The sequence below is a fragment of the Canis lupus genome, chromosome 8, assembly GCF_048164855.1.
Source record: "Canis lupus baileyi chromosome 8, mCanLup2.hap1, whole genome shotgun sequence".
NCBI lineage: Eukaryota > Metazoa > Chordata > Mammalia > Carnivora > Canidae > Canis > Canis lupus.
This window is the reverse complement of record NC_132845.1, coordinates 6,469,947-6,496,233: the sequence shown is the minus strand read 5'-3', so window position 1 is coordinate 6,496,233 and position 26,287 is coordinate 6,469,947. Positions and strand designations below refer to the sequence as shown.

Below are 26,287 nucleotides of genomic sequence, written 5' to 3'. Positions count from 1 at the left end.
GATGAGGAAACAAAGCATAGAAAGGTTGTCACTTGTGTAAACAAGTACAATAAATAAATATCTGACAAGCTGCATAAAGTTTTCTACTTTTCAAAAGACTTTTTCTTGATTAAAAGAACCTGTCATTTCCCATTTACATATCCTTGCTGCCCCTAGATAGATAGAGCATGAAGTTTAAAGTATTTGATAAAACTGGGTTCAGCTCCTCCACTTGTTTGGTGACAACCAAGTGCAACAGGAAAACAGAAGCGATTTCCCCATATTAGACCGAGAGCACAGCCCCAAACCACCTACTCACTCCTCTTCCCTAACATGCTTCTTAGGTTAATTCTTCCCTCTAGCACGTGCATGGTATTTCATATACCCAACAAAAATGATCATATTAGTGGACATATTATTAATGTCCCCAAGTGAGGACAGACTACATTCAGATGCGATTTGTTAAATTCTTAGTTTCCTGTTACTTAAACAGAGAAATTACACGTTCCCTCCCATTCCTACTTTCTGTGTCTCTGAAAGCACTGATCCCTCTCACTGGCCTACCTCATCTCCCGCTCTGATCCTATATCAAAGCTTTTGGGTACTATTCAGCTTCCTGTTTGATCTCTGCAGGAAACCAAGGTACACCTCTGAATTTCCCTTGAATGGGTTTTTTTTTTTTTTTAAGATTTATTTATTTATTTGAGAGAGAGAGACAGAGTGTGCGTGACTAGGGGGAAGGGCTGAGGGAGAGACACTTTCTAGCAGACTCCTGCTGATTGCAGAGTGGACTCGGGGCTTGATTCAGGGACCCATGAGATGATGACCTGAGACAGACCAAGAGTTGGCAGCCAAGTAGACTGAACCACCTAGGCCCCCCTCCCTTGAATCTTCTGAATACAACCTGTATATAATCTCTAATCTACTAAAGTTGCTCAGGTTTCCACTCCAGGAATTTTATTACTTCTATCCCCTTTTCACAGCCTACGAGACCTACACTGAAGTGTCCGGGTTCTCTACTCTCTACACTTTGGAACAGAACAGTTTGGGTAGGCTGTATCCTGAACTCTCTATCTCTTGATCTTTGGCAGTCATAGACATTTTTTTTTTAATAAGCATTTACGCAGGACTTAACATATGCCCATTGTTTTAGAGCCTGAAGGAATTTGAGGATTGTCTTTAATCCCTTGTTTCAAGTTTAGGAGGTTGAGCCTTAGAAGAATTAAAGACCTTGTCCCAGGTCACTGAGATTGTTAGTGCTGGGCCAGGATTTGGCTTCGATCCTAGAACCTGGGCTTTTTTGTGTTTATGCTTTTGATTTTGTGGTTTTAGGTTATACCTGGACTTGCATAATATTCTTACCTTCCCCTAAATCTTAAAAATATTAACAAATATCTCCTTGCTTTTGTAAGCAGATAACAAGGATGTCTCATTATGCCTACCTTATATTTCCAATCAGAGATTCATAATACATGTTTGCATATTAACAAGAGTTCCCATCCATTTATTTCTATTTATAGCTATATATTTATCACAGTTCAATGTGCTTTTATGGACTAGGTTGGGAACAGAACACCTTAGTACAAGGGCAAGAGGTCAGAAATACTTATTCCACATAAATTGCTTGGAAGAGGTCAACTTCAGGAATCTATCTATAAACACAAACCCTTGGCCATCTTTGCAAAGGGAAACAATGCTTGGGAACATTCTGATCAATATCCTGCCTAAATCAGTTCCACAAGTTGGAGAGATGAAAGGAATTATAAAATAGTGGAATTGTTTTAAGTAAAAGAAATTCTAATAAACAAATCATCAAAGTGATATTCTTCTTTTTAAAATAGTTATTTCAGATGTGGATAGGTATAGGTAGTGTTATAATCTATGAATGCAAAGAACCCAGAAATGCTTTATTGTTTCCTAGAACTAAAGGAAAGCCTATAATGTGAGTTTTATTCTGTGAAGAATATCAAGTTCTTTGTCAGGTTACCAGGTCTGGCTTATAAAGCCAAATATAATTTTTCTACTCATTGAAGAAAGGTCTTCATCAAGCCAGGACAGGACACCCTTAATGGAAAAGAGTTAAGCTACTCAGTTTCACTTTTAAACATAGATGGTTCATCCTTTCTGATGCTGAGTAATATTCCATTGTATATGTATACACCACATCTTCTTCATCCATGCATCTGTCGAAGGATGAATACCCACCGTGTGCTTTGACGTGGTTGGAACTGGAGGGTATAATGCTGAATGAAGTAAGTCAATTGGAGAAGGACAATCATCATATGATTTCACTCATATGTAGATTATAAAAAACAGTGAAAGGGACTGTAAGGGATAGGAGGGGAACTGAATGGGAAAAATTAGAGAGGGAGACAAACCATGAGCGACTCCTAACTCTGGGAAACAAAGGGTAGTAGAAGGGGAGGTGGGTGGGGGGATGGGTAACTGGGTGATGGGCACTGAGGAGGGCACTTGATGAGATGAGCACTGGGTGTTATACTATATGTTAGCAAATTGAATTTAAATACAAAATTTAAAAAATGAATTATATTACATACATATATCAATTATATCTCAATAAAATGGGGCTAAAAAAGAAAAAGATAAACATAGATGGTTTTTTAGCAGCACAGAGCCTCCTGAGAAAACTAAATTGTTTACATGAGAGAGTATATTTGAGGCCTGGGACTATAAGCTGAAGGCAGTAACGTGGCCAAGCAACAGGAAAACTTTACCCAGAAACCTGGTATTTGGTTAATCTGGTTCACTTTTATTTTCCACTCTTCCAATGAAGTTTTATTTTTTCCTTTCTTTATAAACTTAGCTAACTTCTTCAGTTATCGAACAAGAAAGCTATTTGCTTTTTTTTTTTGTATTGATGAAACAACAGGATGGCATTTAATTGGAAATGTGAAAAAAAGAATGAATAAATTTTGATTTTTAAGTAGTAATTTGTATGCTGAAATTATTATTACAAAATTAAAAGTCAATCTCTCTTTGGAGACTGATTTAAATTGTCTTAAAAAATGGAAATAATAATATATCCTCAAAATAGAAAGTTCTATCATGGCAGATTCCGTGAATCACTGTTATCATCTCAGTTTTAATCATTGCACTGAAAAGAACAAGTAATTATCTTCTTCTATCTCAGGAATTCCTAAAAGTTTTAATCATAGTTAAAACCAAAAATACAAAAAGTAACATTATTTAAAAGTATTTCTGATACTTATGGTACTTAACAGGTTATTTGTTTTATACCAAAGTATGTAAGGGAAGGGAAGTAGGGAAGGATTAATTACTTTTGTTTTCTTTGGATGTCTTCCATAAAAGAATAAGAAAGATGTGTGCCTTCAAGGAAAATTTCCATTGGACTGTGTTTTAGTATTGTGGACAAATCTTAATGTTCATTTAACTGGTTAGTACACTTAATGTTCCATACAGAAACTTCCGTGTCCTGGAATAGATTGTTGGCAGAGCGTGGAAACAATAAACGTATAGAACATTCTCTCGGTTGCATATGCCTCAGGGAGCAGAATTCATTTTGACAATAATAGACTTTTTTTTGGAACACATTTTTCAGGACATTAATACTTGATTTTGAGCATTTGTTCTGAATTTTTGGGTACGTTATCTACAGGTACCATGTAAAAGAAAGGGGGAGAGCCAAAGTTTATTTTATTGTTAAATCAAGGCACCCACTTAAAGCAGATTTTACAAACACATCTTCCAAAAAACCCTGATTTATCCCACCTACGTCAGAACCCATTGGGATCCACAGAGCAAATAATTACTCAAGTCAGTGATTGTGACAGGGAACTTGTCCTGACCGGTCAGCTGGTTTTGTTTACTGTGATACTTAGCAGGGGACTTTTTGTTTCTCTCGATTGGTTACTCAGTCAAGTAATTCTGGTAAGGCAAAATTTCTTGATAATACTGATATTTTATTCTAATACTTGGCTTAGTAATGTGAAACCAGCATGAAAAAATATTGACAAAAAAAATCATTATTTTTTAAACTTTTATAAACGTAGCTAAATGCTCTTTTGCAAAAATACAAACTGAGGTATTTCTTAAGCAAACATGATGTAAAAATGTAATGCAAAAAGTTGGCTTTTTCATATATTGGACATATTAAGCTGAGCCTAAAATACATAAAGGATAGCATTAGCACAATTGCTAACAATAATTTAAATGTTCCACACATGGCACGCATGCTAATCAAGCTTCTGCAGTTCATAACATTCCCCCTGTGCTTCCCACATTCACTGCATCTTGATTTTACATCATTTCAAGCATTTTTTCCTAAGTATGTGTTGAAGAAACTTGACTGCTCAATGTCTGTTTTCTCTTCTATTCTTTATATATTTACTAAATACTTAAACTATGACTCAGATAGTTTTTATTATGAAATAGAGCAAATTATAGAGTAAAAAGCTCTCCTGTGAAAAAGTGTAGATTCTTTTTTAAATGACAGTCAAGAAGTACAGGACTGGAAACAGATTAGTGCAAAAACCACGTTAAATTTTAAAGGCAAGTTATTGTCCAAAATTTCCCAAGTTCAGATCAGGTTTTCTGGAAGCAACGTGTGACATATTACTTATTGAATCTTCCGTGTTGGTTTTTCTACTGAGGTTTGAGAACAAGGTTAAATTCAAATTAGTAAGGAAGGTGAAACTAGTTGATTTGAACTCGTCTTGAACTTAGTCGTGTCCATATTTACCCATTTTCCTCTTGTGTGAGTCTCTATTTCCTGACACACTGAATTCCCCCAACCAGACTTTCCTTTCTTCACCAACTGGGCCCAGTCTCTCACTCATCTTTCAAACTTGGACTCAAGTGGCACCTCCTCACTTTAAAGGCTTCCTGATTGCCTCAGCTGAATGTGAACTGTCCTTCGTCTCATTTCCAGAGGCATTTGCTATCCTCCTCTTCCGAAGGCCCGTCCATCCTGTGCTACAGTGTGTGTGCACGCGTGTGCATTCCCATTTCTACCCTGCAATTCTCTTCCTGGGGGGACTTGTTTCCGACTCATCTTTGTGTCCCTGGTCGTGCTTCACCGTGTAAGTGCTCAGGGAAATAAAATCAATTTGATTTGATGCTCAGAGAAAACTGTTCAGAGGTTGAAATCAACTGAAAGGGGGACTTTTTGGTCAAGACATGTTTGTATTTTGAGGTCTTTCAGTCTGTGAATAGTGTCACAGGTTGCCTGAGCCTCTCAGTTTATGAGCTCTTGGAGATGGGACATGTGAAGAAAGCACTTTTAGTCATTGTGGAGGCTGGGAAAGCACCAGAAGCTGAAGCGAACAAAGGAAGATATAAAGGTGATCCTTTTCCTTTCTCTAAAATTTTCACTAGTAAGATAAAAGAAGAGGAGTGGATGGCATGGGGGTGGGGATTAAAATTGAGCTGGCTTCTTAGGAGAATAGTGAGGGAGGAGAAGGGAACATTTTTATTGAGAACCTGTGATGGGTCAAACATTTTACAGACGTTATTTATTGTAAAACAGTAATAATGATAATCCCACTTTCTCACATTCATTTCATCTCACATGATTTCTAAATATCATACTTTTTTATGAATGATCTCACATCATGATCTCATTTGGTTTTCCCATCTGTGACATAATTAGCCTATGGGTTATATCCTTCTTTTAACAGCAATTAAAACATTAAAAGGCAAAATGATTTGTTGAAGGTCCCATATATAGAGTCAAAGGCACAGGACTCAAATATAAACTTTCTATTATTTCTTTACTTTCTTCCCACTACGTCTTTATGACCCAACAATGCAGTTTTATAATTATTTTATATAGCTGTGTTTTTAATCTATTAAGAGCTTTTTATTTCTTCATTGCACCAACACTGGTTATATTTTGGTTTGTCTTTTTCCTTTTTTTAAATTTAAATTCAACAGGCTAACATATAGTATAACATCCAGGGCTCATCTCATCAAGTGTCCTCCTCAGTGCCCATCACCCAGTTACCCCAACCCCCTCCCTACCTCCCCTTCTACTACCCTTTGTTTCCCAGAGTTAGGAGTCTCTCATGGTTTGTCTTCCTCTCTAATTTTTCCCACTCAGTTTCCCTCCTTTCCCATATAATCCCTTTCACTATTTCTTATATTCCATATATGAGTAAAACCATATGATGTTTGCCCTTGCTGATTGACACTCAGTATAATACCCTCAGTTCCATCCACGTCAAAGCAAATGGTGGGTATTTGTCTTTCTAATGGCTGAGGAATATTCCATTGTATACATAGACCACAGCTTCTCTATGGACACTGAGGCTCCTTCCACAGCTTGGCTATTGTGGACATTGCTGCTATAAACATCAGGGTGCAGGTGCCCCTTTGGTTCATTACATTTGTATCTTTGGGGTAAATACCTAGTCATGCAATTGCTGGGTCATAGGGTAGCTCTATTTTTAACTTCTTTTTTTTTTAATTAATTTATTTGTTTATGATAGACACAGAGAGAGGCAGAGACACAGGCAGAGGGAGAAACAGGCTCCACGCCGGGAGCCTGACGTGGGACTCGATCCCAGGACTCCAGGATCGTGCCCTGGGCCAAAGGCAGGCACCAAACCGCTGAGCCACCCAGGGATCCCCTCTTTTTAACTTGTTGAGGAACCTGCACACTGTTCTCCAGAGTGGCTGCACCGGTTCACATTCCCACCAACAGTGCAGGAGGGTTCCCCTCTCTCCACGTCCTCTCCAACATTTGTGGTTTCCTATCTTGTTAATTTGTTTAATTCTCACTGGCATGAGGTGGTATCTCATTGCGTTTTGATTTGTATTTCCTTGATGGCAAGTGATGCGGAGCATTTTCTCATGTGCTTGTTGGCCATGTCTATGTCTTCTTTGGAGAAATGTCTGTTCATGTCTCCTGCCTATTTCATGACTGTATTATTTGTTTCTTGGGTGTTGAGTTTGATAAGTTCTTTATAGATCTTGGAAACTAGCCCTTTATCTGATAGGTCATTTGAAAATATCTTCTCCCATTCTGGAGGTTGCCTTTTCATTTTGTCGACTGTTTCCTTTGCTGTGAAGAAATTTTTATCCTGATGAAGTCCCAATGGTTCATTTTTGCTTTTGTTTCCCTTGCCTTCATGGATGTATCCTGCAAGAAGTTGCTGCGGCCAAGTTCCAAAAGGGTGTTGCCTGTGTTCTCCTCTAGGATCTTGATGGATTCTTGTCTCACATTTAGATCTTTCATCCATTTTGAGTTTATCTTTGTGTCTGGTGTAAGGGAATGGTCTAGTTTCATTCTTCTGCACGTGTCTGTCCAATTTTCCCAGCACCATTTATTGAAGAGACTGTCCTTTTTCCAGTGGATAGTCTTTCCTGTTTTGTCAAATATTAGTTGACTATAGAGTTGAGGGTCCACTTCTGGATTCTCTATTCTGTTCCATGGATCTATGTGTCTGTTTTTGTGCCAGGACCACACTGTCTTGATGATCAAAGCTTTGTAGTACAACCTGAAATCCAGCATTGTGATGTCTCCAGCTCTGGTTTTCTTTCTTTTTTTTTTTTTTAAGATTTATTTATTTATTTATTCATGAGAGAGAGAGGCAGAGACACAGGCAGAGGGAGAAGCAGGGTCCATGCAGGGAGCCCGATGTGGGACTCCATCCCAGGACTCCAGGATCACGCCCTGGGTTAAAGGCAGGCTCTAAACTGCTGAGTTACCCAGGCGTCCCTGGTTTTCTTTATCAATATTCCCCTGGCTATTTGGGTTCTTTTCTGATTCCACATAAATCTTAAGATTATTTGTTCCAACTGTGTGAAGAAAACCCATGGTATTTTGATAGGGATTGCACTGAATGTGTAAATTCCCCTGGGTAGCATTTACATTTTCACAATGTTAATTCTTCCAATCCATGAGCATGGAATATTTTTCCATCTCTATGTGTCTTCCTCAATTTCTTTCAGAAGTGTTCTGTAGTTTTTAGGGTATAGATCCTTCACCTCTTTGGTTAGGTTTATTCCTAGGTATCTTGTGGTTTTGAGTGCAATTGTAAATGGGATTGACTCCTTAATTTCTCTTTCTTCAGTCTCAATGTTACTGTACAGAAATGCCACTGATTTCTGGGCATTGATTTTGTATCCTGCTACACTGCTACATTGTTGTATGAGTTCTAGCTATCTTGGGGTGGAGTCTTTCGGACATTCTATGTACAGTATCATATCATCTGTGAAGAGGGAGAGTTTGACATCTTCTTTGACAATTTGAATTCATTTTAGTTTTTTGTTGTTGTTGCCTGATTGCTGAGGCTGAGACTTCTAGTACAATGTTGAATAGCAGTGGTGAGAGTGGACATCCCTGTTGTGTTTCTGATCTCAGGGAAAAGGCTTCCAGTTTTTCCCCATTGAGAATGATACTTGCTGTGGGCTTTTCATAGATGGCTTTTCTGATATTGAGGATTGTTCCCTCTATCCCTACACCTTGAAGAGTTTTAATCGGGAATGGATGCTGTATTTTGTCAAATGCTTTCTCTGCATCTACTGAGAGGATCATATCATTTTTGTCTTTTCTCTTGTTGATATGATTTATCACGTTGGTTGTTTTATGAATGTTGAATCACCCTTGCATCCTGGGGATAAATCCTACTTGGTCATGGTGAATAATCCTCTTAATGTACTGTTGGATCCTATTGGCTAGTATCTTGGTGAGAATGTTTGCATGTGTGTTCATCAAGGATATTGGTCTGTAATTCTTTTTGGTGGGGTCTTTGTCTGGTTTTGGGATCAAGGTGATGCTGGCCTCAGAGAATGAGTTTGGAAGTATTCCCTTCATTTTTATTCTTTGAAACAGCTTCAGTAGAATAGGTATTGTTTCTTCTTTAAACGTTTGGTAGAATTCCTCTGAGAAGCCATCTGGCCGTGGACTTTTGTGTCTTGGGAGGTTTTTGATGACTGCTTCCATTTCCTCCCTGGTTATTGGCCTGTTCAGGTTTTCCATTTCTTTCTGTTCCAGTTTTGGTAATTTGTAGGTTTCCAGAAATGCATCCATTTCTTCCATATTGCCTAATTTGCTGGCATATGGTTGCTCATAATACGTTTTTAAAAATTATTTCCTTGGTATTGGTTGTGATCTCTCCTCTTTTGTTTGTGATTTTATTAATTTGAGTCTTTTCTATTTTATTTTTAATACTAGGGGTTTATCTATCTTATTCTTTCAAAGAGCCAGCTCCTGGGTTCATTGATCTGTTCTGTAGTTCTTCTGGTCTCTATTTCATATACTTCTGCTCTAATCTTTATTATCTCTCTCCTTCTTGGTTTAGGCTTTATTTGCTATTCTTTCTCCAGTTCCTTTAGGTGCAAGGTTAGCTTGTGTATTTGAGTTTTTTCCAATTTTTTGAGGGAGGCTTGTATTGAGATGTACTTCCCTCTCAGGACCACTTTTGCTGTATCCCAAAGATTTTGAACAGTTGTATTTTCATTTTCTTTACTTTCTGTGAATCTTTTTAATTCTTCTCTAATTTCGTGGCTGAACCATTCATCTTTTAGTAATGTTCTTTAACCTCCAAGCATTTGAGTTCCTTCCAAATTTCCTCTTGTGATTGAGTTCAAATTTCAAAGCATTGTCATCCAGAAGTATGCAGGGGACAATCCCAATCCCTATATTTTGGTATCAGTTGAGACCTGATTTGTGACACAGTATGTGGTTTATTTTGGAGAAAGTTTCATGTGTACTTGAGAAGAAAGTATATGCCATTGCATTACGATGGAACGTTCTGCATGTATCTGTGAAGTCCATCTGGTCCGGTATGTCATTCAAGGACATTGTTTCTTTGTTGAACTTTTGCTTAGATGATCTGTCCCTTGTGGAGAGTGGGTTGTTGAAGTCTCCTACTATTAATGTGTTATTATCTATGTGTTGCTTTACTTTGGTTATTAATTGGTTGATATAATTGGCTGCTCCCACATTAGGGGCATTAATATTCATAATTGTTAGAGCTTCTTGTTGGATAGACCCTTTAAGTATGATATAATGTCCCTCTTCATCTCTTACTACAGTCTTTGGTTTAAAATCTAATTATCTGATATGAGGATTGCTACCCCTGCTTTCTTTTGAGGACCATTTGCATGGTAAATTGTTCTCCAACTCCTCATTTTCTTTATTTTTTTAAAAAAGATTTTATTTATTTATTCATGAGAGACATAGAAAGAGAGGCAGAGACACAGGCAGAGGAAGAAGCAGGCTCCATGCAGGGAGCCTGATGCAGGACTTGATTCCAGGACCCCAGGATCATGCCCTGAGCCAAAGGCAGACACTCAACTTCTGAGCCACCCAGGTGTCCCAACACCCCCTCATTTTCAGTCTAACTGTGTCTTTAGATTTAAAATGAGTCTTTTGTAGATAGCATATGGACAAGTATTGCTTTTTTATGCAATCTGATTCCTTATGTCTCTTGACTAGAGCATTTAGTCCATTTATGTTCAGAATAACTATTGAGAGATATAAATGTAGTGCCATGGTATTACTTGTATAGTCCCTGTTTCTGCAGATTGCCTCTGTTTCTTTGGGTTCCCACTTTACTTACAGGATCTCCCTTAATATTTCTTGTAGGGGTGGCTTGGTGGTCAAATATTCTTTCAGTTTCTGTCATGGAAGCTCTTTAGCTCTCTTTCCATTCTGAATGACAGCCTTGCTGGATAAAGTATTCTTGCTGCATGTTTTTCTCATTTAGTTCCATGTATATATCATCCAAGCCCTTTCTGGCCTGCCAGGTCTCTGTGGAGAGAAGTCTGATGTTAATCTGATATTTCTCCCTCTGTATGTTAGGAATCTCTTGAGCTGCTTTCAGGAATTTCTCCTTTATCTCTGAAATGTGCAAGCTTCTCTATTATATGTCAGGGTGATCTACTTTTATTGATTTTGGGAGGGGTCCTCTCTACCTCTTGGATCTGAATGTCTGTTTCCCAGATTAGGGAAGTTCTCAGCTATGATTTGTTCAAATATACTTTATGGTCTTCTCTCTCTCTCTACCTCTCTGGAATCCCAATAAGATGAATATTATTCCCTTTCTTGCTATCATTTATTTCCTGAAGCCTTTCCTCATGGGTTCTTAATTGTTTTTCTCTTTTTTCCTCAGCTTCCTCCCTTTCCATCAACTTTTCTTCCATGTCACTCACTCTTCCATCTCATTAACCCTAGCAGTTAGAGCACCCAGTTTAGACTGCATCTCAGCTAAAGTATTTTTAATTTTGGCCTGATTAGATCTCAATTCTGTAGTAAGAGAACCTCTAAAGTCCTTTATGGTTTCTTCCAGAGCCACTAGTAATTTTATAGTTGTACTTCTGAATTGTATCTCTGACATGCTACTTAAATCCATATCAAGTAGGTCTGTGGCAGAGAGTATTCCTTCTGGTTCCTTCTTTTGTGGTGAATTCTTCCTTCTAGTCATTCTGTCCAGTGCAGAATGGCTGTATGAGTGAGCAGAGTCAAAAATATTTGCCACGACACAAGCAAAATACCGCCTAGACAATTCTGAAGAGGTCAGCAACCAGAAAACAGAAGAAAAAGAAAAACAGAACAAAAATAAAACAAAGGACCATGAAAGTAAAACACAAATTTTAAAAAATAGTAAGAATTTAAAAAAAAAAAAAGGTGGGGAAGAATTGGTGGTGGACAGAGAATATAGTCTCCCTGAAGGGACCTATATGTGATCCTCTTGTTTCTGGGTTTATTTTATTCTGTATTTTAGAAGATGCTAAATTCCAAATTTATATAACTAGCAAAATTTATATAGAGTCCCAACGTCCACCACAAAAACAGAAACAAGATACAAGAGGGAGGCGGATTGGGAAGGAAGAGAAAATATAGTCTCATAGAATGAACCAACACCATGTTCCGCTTGGTTCTGGATGTATTTTGGTCTGTGTTTTCAAAGGTACTAACTTGCACCATTATAAAGCAAAACAACACAGAAAAACAAGAAACAAAAAACAAAAACCCATAACTCAAATATCTACCAAAATTAAATTGAACACATCTAAAGAAATCCAAAAATGAAGAATGTATCTAAGACATGTAATTGTAGAAAGTCAAAAAGGGAAAAGCTTAAAAATGAATAGTTGATAAAATATTGTAGTTAAGGCAGGAAAAGAGAAAAAATATTTTTAACCTTAAAGATTAACAAATCGTAAGGAAAAAACTTCAAGTTCTATATACTAATTTCTCTCAGGCCTGGAGCTTTTCAGTGCTGCTCTGTCAGTAAACTTGTTCTTCCCTTGTTCTTCTAGCAGGTTCTTCTCGGAGAGGGGCCTGCTCCCCTGATTCTCAGGTATGTGCTTGGGGGAGATGCCCTGCCCCGCCAGGTGGCCTGTCTCAGTGTGAGCTGTTTATTCTGTGAGGCCTTTGTTCCCCAGAGGCCCTGCCTCTCCCAGGTGAAAGGTAAAAAGAGAAAAATATAAATGGCAGTGGTCAGATCTCCAGCCCTGGACCCAAGCGCTCCCAGCACCCAGCGAACCGCAGTCTCCCAGTGCACAGTGGCCTGGATGCTCCTGGGGGCAGGTATAGGGGCCCTGATCTGCACAAATTGAAGGGCGCCCAGAGGCAGGAGAGTTTTCACTGTCCTGTGCCTTTCCCAGTTCCATTGTTCCTGTGGGAATGGAGGATAGCTGGCCTTTTCCACTTCAACGACCTTGGATAGAGGGTCCTGCGCCACTGGACCTGCTCTCCTGGGATCCGCCTCTCCTGAAGGGAAGGGAACAGAGGGCAGCCCTCCCCCATCCATTGCTGGGCTGTAGGAGAGCTCAGGTGCCAGCCTGTACACCTGGCTGGCTTCTCCCAGATGCCCTGGGAGGGTTGAGGCAGTCCAGTCCTTTACCACCATCCAACCCCGGTTTGCGGTGAGCTTTCTCCAGGGCGCACCTATTCTTGTTGTGTCTCTGGGAATATGGAGACTTCATTGCCCCTCCTGTGATTCTATCCTCTTTCCCCACTGAGCCCTTTTCAGTCAGGGAAGATTCTTTGAGATGCAGATTTCTAAAGTTCCCGATTGTCCTCTCTGCCAGTTTCCTGCCCCAGCTTTCCGGGGCTCCTCTGTACCCCCTCCACCTTTCTACCTTGTCAGAAGCAATCACTTTTCTCTCTGTAGCATTGCAGCTGTTCTCTCTTTACGTCTCAGGTTGGATTCATAGGTGTTCAGGATGTTTTGAAAGTGATCTAGATGTGTTTGGCAGACCAGATGAATTGAGGACCCCCTACTCTTCCACCATCTTGCCTCTTCTGGTTATGTTTTGTGTGAAACCTTAATGAATTAGAATGTGCATGGGAAATTTTTGCTTACTAAACAGAGAATACCATAATTTAAAAGTTTTGACTGTAACTAAATAAGTAAGCATATCTTACTAAGAGTGGGGGGAAAATAAACATTAAGAAATAGATGTAAATTTTAGAGGTAATGGAGAAATGTTTCTCCATTTTTTCCTGATTCTAATCTTGGCCTAAGTGGAAGACAATAGTGTACTCTCTTTGGATTGGTATCATCTTGGCATAGAAAATATGCCCAGAGCTGCTCTTTACTTGAGAACACAGGGCTACCTAACAGGTCTGTGTCAAAAACAAATGTCTCAGGAATTCTGGAGAGTTCCTGCAAGAATGAGAAGACTAGGAAGTTTTAGTTAAGAACTCAAGTGCTGGTTGGATCACTTGATTGGTTGGATCCATGGTTTGGAGTATTTGATTTTTGAACTCATCCAGCTACCTTAATTCAGGTATCTGACCAGTTCTGAAGCCTTGAGAATGATTGGGATTGGGATATAAGCTGCGTTATCCTTAGCCTACAGTGCCCACCTATACATGACTATATGGAGTGTCCTGTAAAGCTGCTTTAAAGGATGCCATCTTGGTCCTCTGAGAACTTTTTCTTACGGCACTGATATCAACAGGGGAATCTATGGCTGTAGAAAAAGAGAACAACAGTGATTCTACAGGTAGAATCAATTTTTTTTTTTAGAGGTAGAAACTGCTATAAAATCCCTCTAAACTATTTTACTCATTAAAAAAAAAAATAGTAGTGAGAGGGAAGGTAACATGTTAGTCCGTAGGCCTTTGGGGTAAATAAAATGTGAAAGAAGAATCACCCTTAGGAAAATGTTGAGAATCTTACCCCAGTTTATTTCTTTGAGAACCTAAGGCTGTAGAGCCACCAATTCTTGGCCACCTTAGCAGTAGGAAACCACCTGCTGGACAAACATCATGGAAATAACTTGAAAAATGCTCTTGCCTTGCAACTTCATCTTCATGATCTGTCTCCAGGGAGCAAGTTGGAAATCTGTAGGGCTGTCAGGCTTTTAAAATGTGAAGGTGCTGCACTTCTTAAGTCAATGTTTGGTGCATTCTGGCCAATACTTACATGCACAACATTATGAAAAGTCCAACAGGCATCAGCCATGTTGGAGAGTAAATATAAAGTAACAGCACAGCACAAATAAGTTTAAAAGAGACCCTCCGTGTTATGTTCCTAATAAATATTGACTAAGCAGCTGCTATGAACCAGAACTGCTGCTCCGGGCGGTGGAGCACACAGTAGGAAACAGAACAGAGCAAGAGCCCCTGTCCTCTTAGAACTTCTATTCTAGTGGAGAAAACATATGATAAATAAATGACTGCATTGATGACTAAGAGATAGTCAAAATGTCATGTATTTTGAGTCAGAAAAGTGACTTGTTAAGGTGACACAGGCTTTTGCAGCTATAATTAAAATGATAGAGAGCTGGTTTCTTAATCTTTTCACAAAATGGACTCTTTGGAACTCTGAACTTGAACTGCCTGAATCCCTAAAGTTACATGAATATCCTTTGTGGGAGTTATTGTTTGGAAAAAGTAGGATTTTATTTTCTCCCATGTTCACATGCATGTGTGTGTTTCTGTGCATGTCTGGGAAAGAGAGAGAGAAAGCTTACGTACAGGTGTATGAATCTCACAAACATGATGGGAAGGGGAAAAACAAAACAAAAAACAAAAACAAAATCACCCCACATGCCATTTGTGTATAACCAAAAGTAACCAAAACTAAATTATATTATTTAGGAAGGCATAGAGATAAACTACAATAAAAACAGGGAAGTGATTATCACAAAACTCAGGGCAGTGGTTACCTCTAGCAGGGAGGGAACTGCTTAGTCTTCCGTTGTGATTGTGCCATAATTTATTTATATTCTCTACTTTTAATGTCCACTGAGTTGTTTCGAATTTTTGGCTATTAAAAACAATGCTGCCATGAACATTATTGTGTCTGTATCTTCATACACATATGTGGTAGTTCGAGATAAAATTTAGGACTGAAGTTGCCCCGTCGTAGGGTCAGATCATGCCAGACTTTTCCAAAGCAGTTCTCCGGATTTCATTTTCATGGGCAGCATATGAGTTCCCACTATTCCACATCTTTGTCGACACATCTAACTTTCCCCTTTTTTTGCAAGTGTTCTGAGAGCATATAGTTAATTTTTTTGTATGGTTTGCATTTACATCTGCCTAATTATTAATGATATTGAATGTTACTTTTATTATTTATTCACCATTTAGATTTCTTCCTCTAAGGTTCCCACCTGAGTCTTTTGCTCCCCCCCCCCTTTTTTTGCCACTAATCTTTGTCTTTTTGATCTGTAGTTCTTTATATAGCCTCGGTATTAATAATTAAGTGTTATTGTGTTACTACTGCCCTCTATGGATATCATGTCCCTCTATTGAGTCTTTTAATGAAAGGAATTTTTTATTTTTGTTGTAGCTAAATTTATAACTTATTTCCTTTATGACTAGTACTTTTTGTACTATTGCTTAATAAATCCTCTCTCTGAGGTCATAAAGTCTTTATAATTTTACCCTCACTTCATGTCTTTCTATCTAGAATTGATTTTTGTATCTGACGTGAGTAGGGCTCCAAGTTTATTATTATTTTTCTTGATAGATATCCACTGTCTTATCACCATTTACTGAGGAGAATGTACATTTACTGATTTTTTTATGCTTTATAATAGTGACAAATACTGAGAAAGTATGTTAAATTTCCTACTGTGATTGCAGATTTGTCTATTTCTTCCTGCAATTCTATATATTTACGTTTTAAATTTTGTTAAGTGCATGTATTTAAAATTATTGTATCTTCTTTGTTAATTGGACTTTATCATAATGAAGTGATTTCTGTTTTCAGAGATTACCTATAATTCTATCCTTTTCATTAAAGATTTACATAGCATATATTTTTTCATCCATTTGCTTTAACCTTTTACTATCCTTTATTGGGGGATGTACATACAGCATATAGTTCGATATTGTGATTTTTCTTCCAGTATGACAGTTTTTGTCTTTCACAAGCACACTTGGTCCTTTGTATTTAATGTAGTCATCATTATACCTGAGTTTATATGTGTCTTAGTTCGCCATAACAAAATGTCATAGACTGGGTGGCTTAAACAGCAGATATTTATTTCTTGTAATTCTGGAGGCTGAGAAGTCCAAGATCAAGGTACCTGTTAATTTTGTTCCTGGTAAGAACCCTCTTTCTGGCTTGAAGATAGCTGTCTTCTCACTGGGTCCTCATATGGCAGAGAGAGCTAGTTCTGGACTTTCTTCCTCTTCTTGGAAGGACACTCATCCCACTCTTAGGAACTCATCTAAGCCTAATTACCTCCCAAAGACCCTATCTCCAAGTACCACCATATTGGGGGTTGGGACTCTCAACATATGAATTCTGGGAGGACACAAACATTTGCTTCCTAACAACATACAGCACATTATATTGTGCTTTCTCATTCCTCTAACTGTTCTGTGTTTATTTTTCTTCTCTTTTTTATTTTATTTTCCATTGGCTAATTTTTCTTATTCTGTTTTCCTTCCTCCACTATTTTCAAAGTAATACATGCTGGTTCTACCCTTTTAAAAACCATAGCATGCATACTTATTCAAGTTTAAAATTTATTAATATTTTACCCTTTTCTACGGATTATATTATATTATTGCCATAATTTTCTCTTATTTAACCCCACAAGACTTTATTATTGTTGTTTTATATAGCCAGTGATCATTCCTTTCCTCTCTCACCCTGCCATAGTTCTTCATTCTTCCTTTCTTCTTTCATCAAAGACCTTCCATCTGGGTAACTTTTTCTTCTTTCAGAAATATATACTTAAAGGGTGCCTGGTTGGCTCAGTTGCTTGAACATCCGACTCGGTTTTGGCTCAGGTTATGATCTCAGGGGTTGTGGGATGGAGCCCCAAGTCAGGCTCCACACTCAGTGGGAAGTCTGGTTGAAAATTCTCTCCCTTTTCCCCTCCCCTCACTTGAACATGCTTGCACTCTCTCTTTCTAAAACAAATAAATTTTTTTAAAAAGAAATATATACTTTATGTTAGTGAGATTCTACTGATGGCAAATTTTTTTTATTTGAAAGTTTATTTCACTCTTTTTTCTTGAATAAATTATCATCAGGCAAATATTCTGTGTTGGTGGTTATTTTCTTTCTTTTTTTTTTCTTTTTTTTTTTTTGGTTATTTTCTTTCATTGCCTCTCTCCATCATGTTTATTCTCTCTTTCTGGAAATCTGATTTAACATATATTAAAAGTTTTCACCCTATGCTCATTTTACCAACTAGTCTTTTATATTTTCCATTAGTTTCTCTCTGCTACATTCTGAATAATTCATTTTGACTTGCCTTTTTGTTTACCAGTTGCCTCTTCAGCTGTGTCTAATCTGATATCAAATTTATCCACGGAGTTTTACATTTTGTTTATTGTGCTTTTTTACTTCCAGATTCGATTTTCTTCATTTTCTTCATACAATCTGCTAGGTAGTTTAAAAAAAAAAACTAGTTCTTTACATTTATTTTCAAGTTTGTCTTTTATTTCTGGAAAAAAACCCCAGCAAGCATAGTTGTTTTATAATTCGGGATGAATCATATAAATATCTGAAGACTTTATGGGTCTATTTCTATTGTCTGTGTATATCTAGTTCTTTTGTGGTATCTTGTTTATTTAATTTGTTATTTTTTTTTATTGTTTGCTGCATATTTTCTTTGGAAAATTATTTGTGAGAACTCTTAGAATAAGATACATTCCAACAGAGCCTGTTGTTTGTCAGATGCCCATGAATACCTAGATACTGACCCCACTTGAGATTACTTCACATACACTGTAAACTCAAATGAAGGTGTTTCCCCCATCTTTATTTAGAAATAAACTAAAGACAAGGAAGGATTTCTCTTCCTTAGTCTTTCACAGCCACCTCCAAGTCTATATAGAATGTAGAACAAGTAAGACCAAAGTTTTCTTTTGATAATGAACTCACAATATGTTCAGCCTCTTTGTGGAAAATGCTTTTGTGAGGAAAAAATATTCATGAGCATTTCTGCCTCACAGATGCTCCATAGAATTTACAAATATAAAATCCGGGCTATTTTATCTTTGACTTGATCCAAAGAGACAGGACTATAGGAGGAAGTGAGGTAAGTCCCCAGGCCTCCATTCCAAGTGATTATTTTGTTCTGTAACACTCCCCAACTCCCTCCATCCCAGCCCTGAGAAAGAAGAATTTTAAGTGCCCTCTCTCTCTTTCTCTCTCTCTTTCCCTCCCTCCCTCCCTCCTTTCTGAATACATGTAACAGTTAGGTGCGTCATACCGTAAGTTGTGTGTAGTTCCTGTTGTTTGCACTTTCCCCATTTGTCATTCTAAGTGACTAGTTTGACCCATTGCTGAAAGATCATAGTTTATCATAATTTTTCCTCAACTATTCTGTAGGTAGAGGCATTCATCTAACACGAATTCTCGTAGTATATTCCACTTGTAGTTTTTATTCGTTGGATCATGATGTCTTGTGGGTAGAAAATGTATACTAAATCATATTTTCTTCCCTGCATTCAGGCCCAGGAATAGGGATGATTTTCTAGTGATTATTATCTTCCATCTTCTTGAGTTGTGGCAAAAGTCAGAGTTGATGCACAGTTTAATTTTATTCTCATCAATAACCTGTGAACAATATGAAGATGTAGGAGAGATGTTATCACTAGCTACTGCTTTATGCATTTGTGATAAATTGACAAGTTCTTGCTATTTTTCTTAGTAGTGTTTATTCCTAAGCTCAACAGAAAGTCTTTCACTCAACTATAACCTTAAAAAATTTTCTCCTTCTTTACAAAAGTTGATTTTTGTATCTGTATAATGACGAAAACTATCATTTCTCCCAAACTTTATTCATTTACTGCCTGAATTTTGCAGATGGAAAGACAAGATGAAGTCACTTATTTTTATATTCAGGGCAAGTAAATATACTCTTCATTTCCTATCTCTGATTATGAAGTTGTTATATTTTTTAGGAGGTAAGGGAATAGGGTCTTGTGTGATAATGAAATGCATAACCTATGATACTGGAAGAAAATAAGGAATTGCTCCAGTGCAATTAGAGTATGTCATTGCTCTTTTTTTTTTTTTTTTCTGAGTGCCTCATGTTGGGCAATGAATATGAATACAGCTAGAAAGAAATATTAGAAACCCCAAGCTGATAACCTTCAAACTCAATTCATGTTCTTGTTTGCTTCCAGAGTCTCTTTTTAAATCAATATTGATTCAGAATTTTATTTATTCTGAGAAGATATGTGATTATCCAATAATTCATGGCTGTTCTATAGCACAAATTCACTGCTTTGTCACAGTAGTCAAGAAAAATCATTTTTTCAGAAGTGCATTTCCAATGCCCCCCAAACGTGCATCTTTCAGCACTGCCTATAAAATCAGTCTATGAAGAAGCAGCCTGAGTGCTTTATGAATGTTTTCTTTTGCCTGTTTAGTGGAAGTGGAGGTTGTTTCTTTTCGGCATTACTTCCAGATTGACGTTTTAACTGAATGTTAATGACTTGTGTTCATATAGGGTGAATTATTTCAAATGATGATGTAAACTATTTAGAAACCAACCCTGTGATTAGAAAACCCTTTCTTAAAGCAGGAGATTTGGCATTCTTGATGAAGCATGGAATGATTTATCAATCTATACGTTTAGGAAGTTACTCAGACTGATAGAAAAACAACCATTGTAAGGTGATGGTACCACAGTATTGTTTGGCTTGAATCAGTGCTGAAGGAACCTCATTTGCATTTCCATTAATCTTGCCATGTCCAATGTGGGGTCATGTTTCTGCCCTAGATGAATTTCTGGAATGCACATCATTTTCTGCTTGAGGCATTGCCATCACTAGGTGATGAAGCATGACACCCTGCCCTTTCCTTCACCCCCATCAAATGTATTCCTCTGTAATGCTTTTGGAATTACCTCATCCTCTCTCACTGCTGCAGCCTCAGTCAAGCAGCTACCATCTGAACTCTGAAATATGACAACAATCTTCTTCTTGGTCCCTCTGCCTTAACTTTCCTATTTCTTCTGCATCATACAGATACACAAACACATGGCAATTGTATTACTTTCTCAGAAGACTTGAGGGGCTTTGTAAATCCTACTCCAGCTTCATATGATGTATGTCATTCTTCTAACTGCTCTCATGTCTCCTCCTCCAGGAATAGCTCTTTGCTGTAGCTGAGCATGTGCTTTTTCCAGCTTTCCCATATGATACATTCTTCCCTTTAAGCATTCTCATAATTCCTCTCCTTCAAAAAGTTATTCCATAAATGTCATATCCAGCTTAATCATGGAAACCTTTCTAGAACTATTCATGTCACTTATAGTCAGTGAGGTAATTCAACTTAAGTTGCGTTGCACTACACTGATCTACTTTGTTTATGAGAGTGATTTCATATATTTTACTGCTTCCAGTGGTCACCCCAAAGGCAGAAATTGTTTCCTCCTTTTGTTACTTAAAATTTGTTTTGCTACTATCATTTTATAGATGACAAAAATGAAACTGCACAGAGAAAAACAGTAATTCTCCCAAGATCATGCACTTTGTAGATGGCAGAAATGACATTTGATACCAAGAATTTTATTGCCCAATTTTTATTCACCAGTATGGGATACTGTCTCCATTACTTCCTTTGTTAACTCCTATTGGTCTTGACATTACAAATTGGATGCTGAGTTAACAGAGAGTAATTTTTCACATCAATGCAATTTTAGGAGTCTATTAACTTGTCTTTAATCCAGGTTGAAATCTATCTACAATGACTAGCTGGTAATTGTTAAGATTGATCTCCTATTTGTATTTTCATAACCTAAATTAAAGATATAAGAATTCAAAATTACACTGACATTTAATAAAAGTTTACTCCAGAAATATTTATTATCTATTATTTATGCATATATGGGACACCAAAGTAGATAATAGCAAGAGAACAATAACCAGGATCTGGTATCTGCCCTAAAGGAGCTATTAATCCAGTAGGAGAAACAGTCATGTATATTAGTTCCTCTTGCTGCTTTAATGATTACCGCATATGTAATTGTTTATAATCATGCAGATTTGTTATCTTACAGTTTTGGAGGTCAGAAGTCCAAAATAGGTCTCAATGGGCTAAAGTGAAAGGATAGGCCCAGCTGCATTTCTTTCAAGAGGCTCTAAGGAAGAATCCATTTTCTTACTTTCTCTAGCTTCTAGGGGCTGCCACATTCCCTGGCTCACGACTCCCTTCTCTCTTCAAAGCCAGCAATGGTCAGTTGAGTTTTTCTCCTATCACATCACTCTGACCTTGTTTCCATAGTCACATCTCCTTCTTTGACATTTCTGTCTCCTTCTTCCCCATGTATGGACTGTTGTAATTATATTGGGTTTACCCAGATAATACAGGAAAATTTCCCCATCTCATAATCACCCAAAGTCCCTTTTGCTTTGTAAAATAAAATATTCACAAATTTGGGGGATTAGGATGTGGGCATCTGTCTACTACAGCACATGCCTTGAGGCATAGTGTACCAAGTGCAACAATGCAAATAATACAAGTATGTACATCTCACAGATGAGTGGAATTAACTACTTTGGGATGGAATTATAAGAAAGTTCTCAGCATTGGTCTCTAGGCACAGTACCCACTGGCACAGTAGCCAGTAGGATGTTTTGGTCCTTGTCCTTCTCCTAGAGGATGAATGGGGGAATTTGTAAGAACTGTAAGATTTCTTTAGCCTTGTCAACAGAACAAAGAAGGGAAAGGCATATTGTTAAAAGGGCCTTATGCAAAACACCTGATGTAGGCTGGAATCATAGCAGTACCAAAGTGCTAGAAGATCAAGTTTGAAGTAAGGGATGGTAGGAGATGAGGCTGGAGAGAGGCCATGTGTGCTGGGCTGAGAGGTAGGGATATCTCCCTGTAAGAAATGGCAAAGAACACTTCCTTCTCCTCTGTTGAGATTGGAGGAAAGGGACTCCTATCCCTGGATGAAGTGGCAGGCCCTCATTTGTAGACAGAGCCATAAACATGTTTGTAAAAAATCAAATGTAAAACAAGTGTTTGATTATTCACAATTTTCCACTAGCTGTTGAATATTAAGGCAAGATTTAATTTTGTACTACACCATGTTCCCTTGCTTTTTAGAGAGCTATCTGACTTGGTCACTAAATTCTACTTTGCCACGCCTTAGAGTTCCCTTTTGGTTTTCTAAACCACATTACATTCTCTGGAGAATATACCTGAAAGAATAAACTTAAAGCTCTCAGATTTTTGGTTTTTGTAACTGATCAGTGATAGTTTTATTGTCATTTTTCTTTGAGAAACAGATAGCTTTTAAAGAAAAGAGTCTTTCTAAACATGCCTGGCTGCTCTATCTTACCATTTGTGTCCAACAGAGTCATGTGAAATCCACACTCAGGAGCTGAATTAATTACCTGGACTATTTTCCTTAATCCTCATGAATGATTTGTAGTAAGATAAATTGCATTGTGTAAGTACAATACAAACTGTTAACTATAATAACAAGTGTGTAACTTCTATAATGAATTTCTTTTTGTGATTCTGTTGTCATAATAATTTTGGTGATCGGAGAATCACATGAACTTAAGCAGCTCTTAAAATGATTACCTAATTATAAGTATTTTTTTTCTGGAAGTTAGAAATATGAATTATATTCAACTAGCTAAGCCATATGATGGCTCAGTGTTGTGGCTCTTTTCACTTAGCTGGCCTTTCAGTCTATTTATTCCAGAGATGCAATTAGAGCACATGAGGGTCTCTGAAAAAGCGAGGGCCTGTATTGATTCCAGAAAATAAAAAATTTGCATGACAATACAAATTCTGGCAGCACGTGGGGTAGGCTGAAGTCATTACTTTCCAGCTGTCATTACTATATGGAATCAGCTAAATCTTATCGTTTGACTGTGGCGTAAGTATATTTTTCAACTGAAATATAAGGCGGCCAGGATTTACAATCAGAAAGTGTCAGCTTTTCAGACAGATTTGACAATAGCATTTCATTTACACTGTGATCTACTTTTTCTCTTTGTAAGGTACAAATCACACCAAAATTGGAAGCCAGCCTGGATACTTTTAAGTAATCTCTTTACCCAATGTGGGGCTCAAACTCACACCCCTGAGACTGAGTCACATGGTCTCCCGACTGAGCCAGCCAGGCGCCCCTCCAACCTAGATTCTTTTAAAGCAGTTCTGCCTATTTCTAATGTAAAAAGTGAATAATTACAAGATCAGTGTAAGTTGCTAATCCCTTTTCACCTGCTTCCTCTCCCCACTTATCTATGGCATTTCTTTGATATCATCAAAGAGGAACTTCCTGCCAAGTGGCTCAACATAGGCTTTGGGGTCAGACCATGTGCCTTCCAATCCCACTTCCACCTCTTGTTAGCTGAGGGGCAAATTAGCCATCCTGTGTACCTCAACTTCCTCATTTGTAAAACGGAATGATAATAATGACACACCTCACAGATTATGGAGCATCCAATAACATAATAAATATACTGGGGGTATTGCATTGCACAGTACACAGGAGTACGAGTCACATTGTGTTCTCTGTGACATTGTGCAAAATGGCAGATTTGTGTGCAAAGTACTTACAGTGGTCCCAGGTACGAATAAACATTCACTTAGTAATCATTTTTCCGTGGAATTTGTAGTCTTCCCTCTTTCTTGGAATTCTTTGGCTTTCTTGAGTGCCACTTTCTTGAATGTCACTTTTATGTTTTCCTTCCTGTGACTGTTTATTTTCACTTTTTACTCTTAATTATGAGGAGGTCAGTTCCCAGGTGGGCGGAGTCAGAGAAGCAGTGAGGAAAAGAGAATTTGACAGTGTCAGAGAACTCAACACTGAAGTATATATGGACTTTCTCAAACAGGAAATGTTTTACACGCTTCCCCTTGGAGTATAAACCAATGTTGGCAATGTAGGGTATGGCCAGCAGGATCTGTTCTGCCCCAATAGGACTAGACAGTGTGGGTCCCAGGTGGGGCACATTCTTAGCCTTTCCGTGCCTTGTTTTTTTAAATAGATAAAGTGAATCTAACAATGGTTTCCAATCTACCTATTTAATAAAGTTATTGTATCAAAGTAAGCAAAACAATGCAAATGAAGTTCCTGTTACAGCACTTAGCATTTAATGCTAAAAACAGGTTTAATACTGTTGTTCTTGTTGCTATAATAATATTGTAACCAACAGACCCTGAAGTTTTTCTTTATGGAATTCATCACTTATCATGATATAAACTTCGTGACTTCCATATATGTATCTCAAGACTTGACTCAAGATTCCAGTTTCTTAACTCTGAATGAATGCTGGACTTACAATCAGATGTCACTTCAAAATCAATCTCATGCTCTTTTTCTTATAATAACTTTACAATTTCTTCCACCTACTAATGTTCCCAAAGTGTTTCAATCTTTCCTAAAGCCTAGGCCAAAGACTAAAAGTGATTGAGAATGACAGTTCTAGGTCTGTAGTCGCTTGACTTGAAGCCATCTTGACTTCTCTCTTTTATACCCCAAGTCATTCATCAAGTTCTATTTATTTTTTTCATGTACTTACACTGACTAATAGTGAACATTCATTGGGGAGCGTACGAAGTGCCAGACATGGTTCTGAGCACTTTTACAGGTGTTAATTAATTGAATCCTCATAACAACTTTAAGGCATAGGTACTGTTATCTCCATTTACAAATATGGAAACCAAGACTCAAGAGGCGGCACGACCTGTCTAGGGTCATTCTGCTAGTCAGTCACAGACGGCATGCAATCTGACTCCAGAGCCATTGCTCTTAACCTCTATGCCACACAACTCTCTGTGATGAATCTTGAATCTCTCTTTCCATCACTTCCATCACCACTTGGACAGTGGCTCACGTTACTTCACCTCTATTATTGCAGTAGACTCCTAAGTTGATCTCCTTGACTTTGCATTTTGCCATTCAACTTGTACACTGCTGCAGACTGCCCTTCCTTAAGCACTGCTTTTGCCGGGTCATTTTTTTTTTGTAGTTGTTCAAAATCCTTCTATGGTTCCCTGTGGCCTAGGATATATAAAATAACTTCCATCTCATTTTTTCAGGCTTTCTGAAGTCTGATCCTATTGTATCCTTTCGGCTTTATGTCCCCTCCTCCTATCCTGTTATCCAGTCAGGCTGATTTTTTTACCATCTCTACAACCATGCTAAGCATCTCTACCTCTGTGACTTCATTCATTGCTACAAGTCTAAACTTCACCTATTTATCCCAAAATGTTGTGCTTTAAGAGTCATTCCTTACTAATCTCTACTGACCGTGACCTTTCCTTCCCTGGAACTCTTATAACACTTTCTTTGTATCCTTTTATGATATCATGTTCTGCTTTGTTCTGTAGTAATTTTTGTACTTTTCTTATTTTTATCCCTCCTCATCAGTTCATTAGCTTTTTGAAGACAGAGACCGTTTCAGTAAATCTTTTATCCCCTGCAGTGCCTCTTTCAATCCAGAACACATAGCAGGTGATCAATAAATAGCAACTGAATTTAACAGAATTCCAGTTTCATCCATCCAAAATATTTTTCTTCCTTTTTGTTTTATTCTAGTCTTTAGCAAGAATCTTACTTCTTGAATATGACCCTCTTGACTGTTCTAGTCCTTGATGAAACCTACTTTCTCAGAACTCTTGTAACACTTAAGGCAGATACCACACAATTTGGTTCTTTATTAATTGTTTTATATGGCATTTTCAGTGTTCATATGTTACAATGCAGGGCCTGGTATTCTCAAGAAATATTTGTTGAATGAATCAATACGTTGATCTTGTTCCACCAATTGTAAGGTCTCCAATAGGACAATGCCTTATATATCTTCTGTGCCCTTGGAGTCCTTGGCTAATAATAGGTGCTTTACTAATATTCACTGATTGACTGGCTCTTAGATTTTTGTTCCATGTGCGTCCTTACCTTCCTGTTGTTTTGT

The 26,287-nt window shown here is 37.7% G+C and overlaps 1 protein-coding gene across 1 annotated transcript in view; it reads left to right on the top strand.

Moving 5' to 3' along the window:
• The window catches only part of SLC44A5 (solute carrier family 44 member 5), a 337,526-nt gene that overhangs the window by 166,000 nt on the left and 145,239 nt on the right, over positions 1–26,287 (top strand). The window lies entirely within an intron of this gene.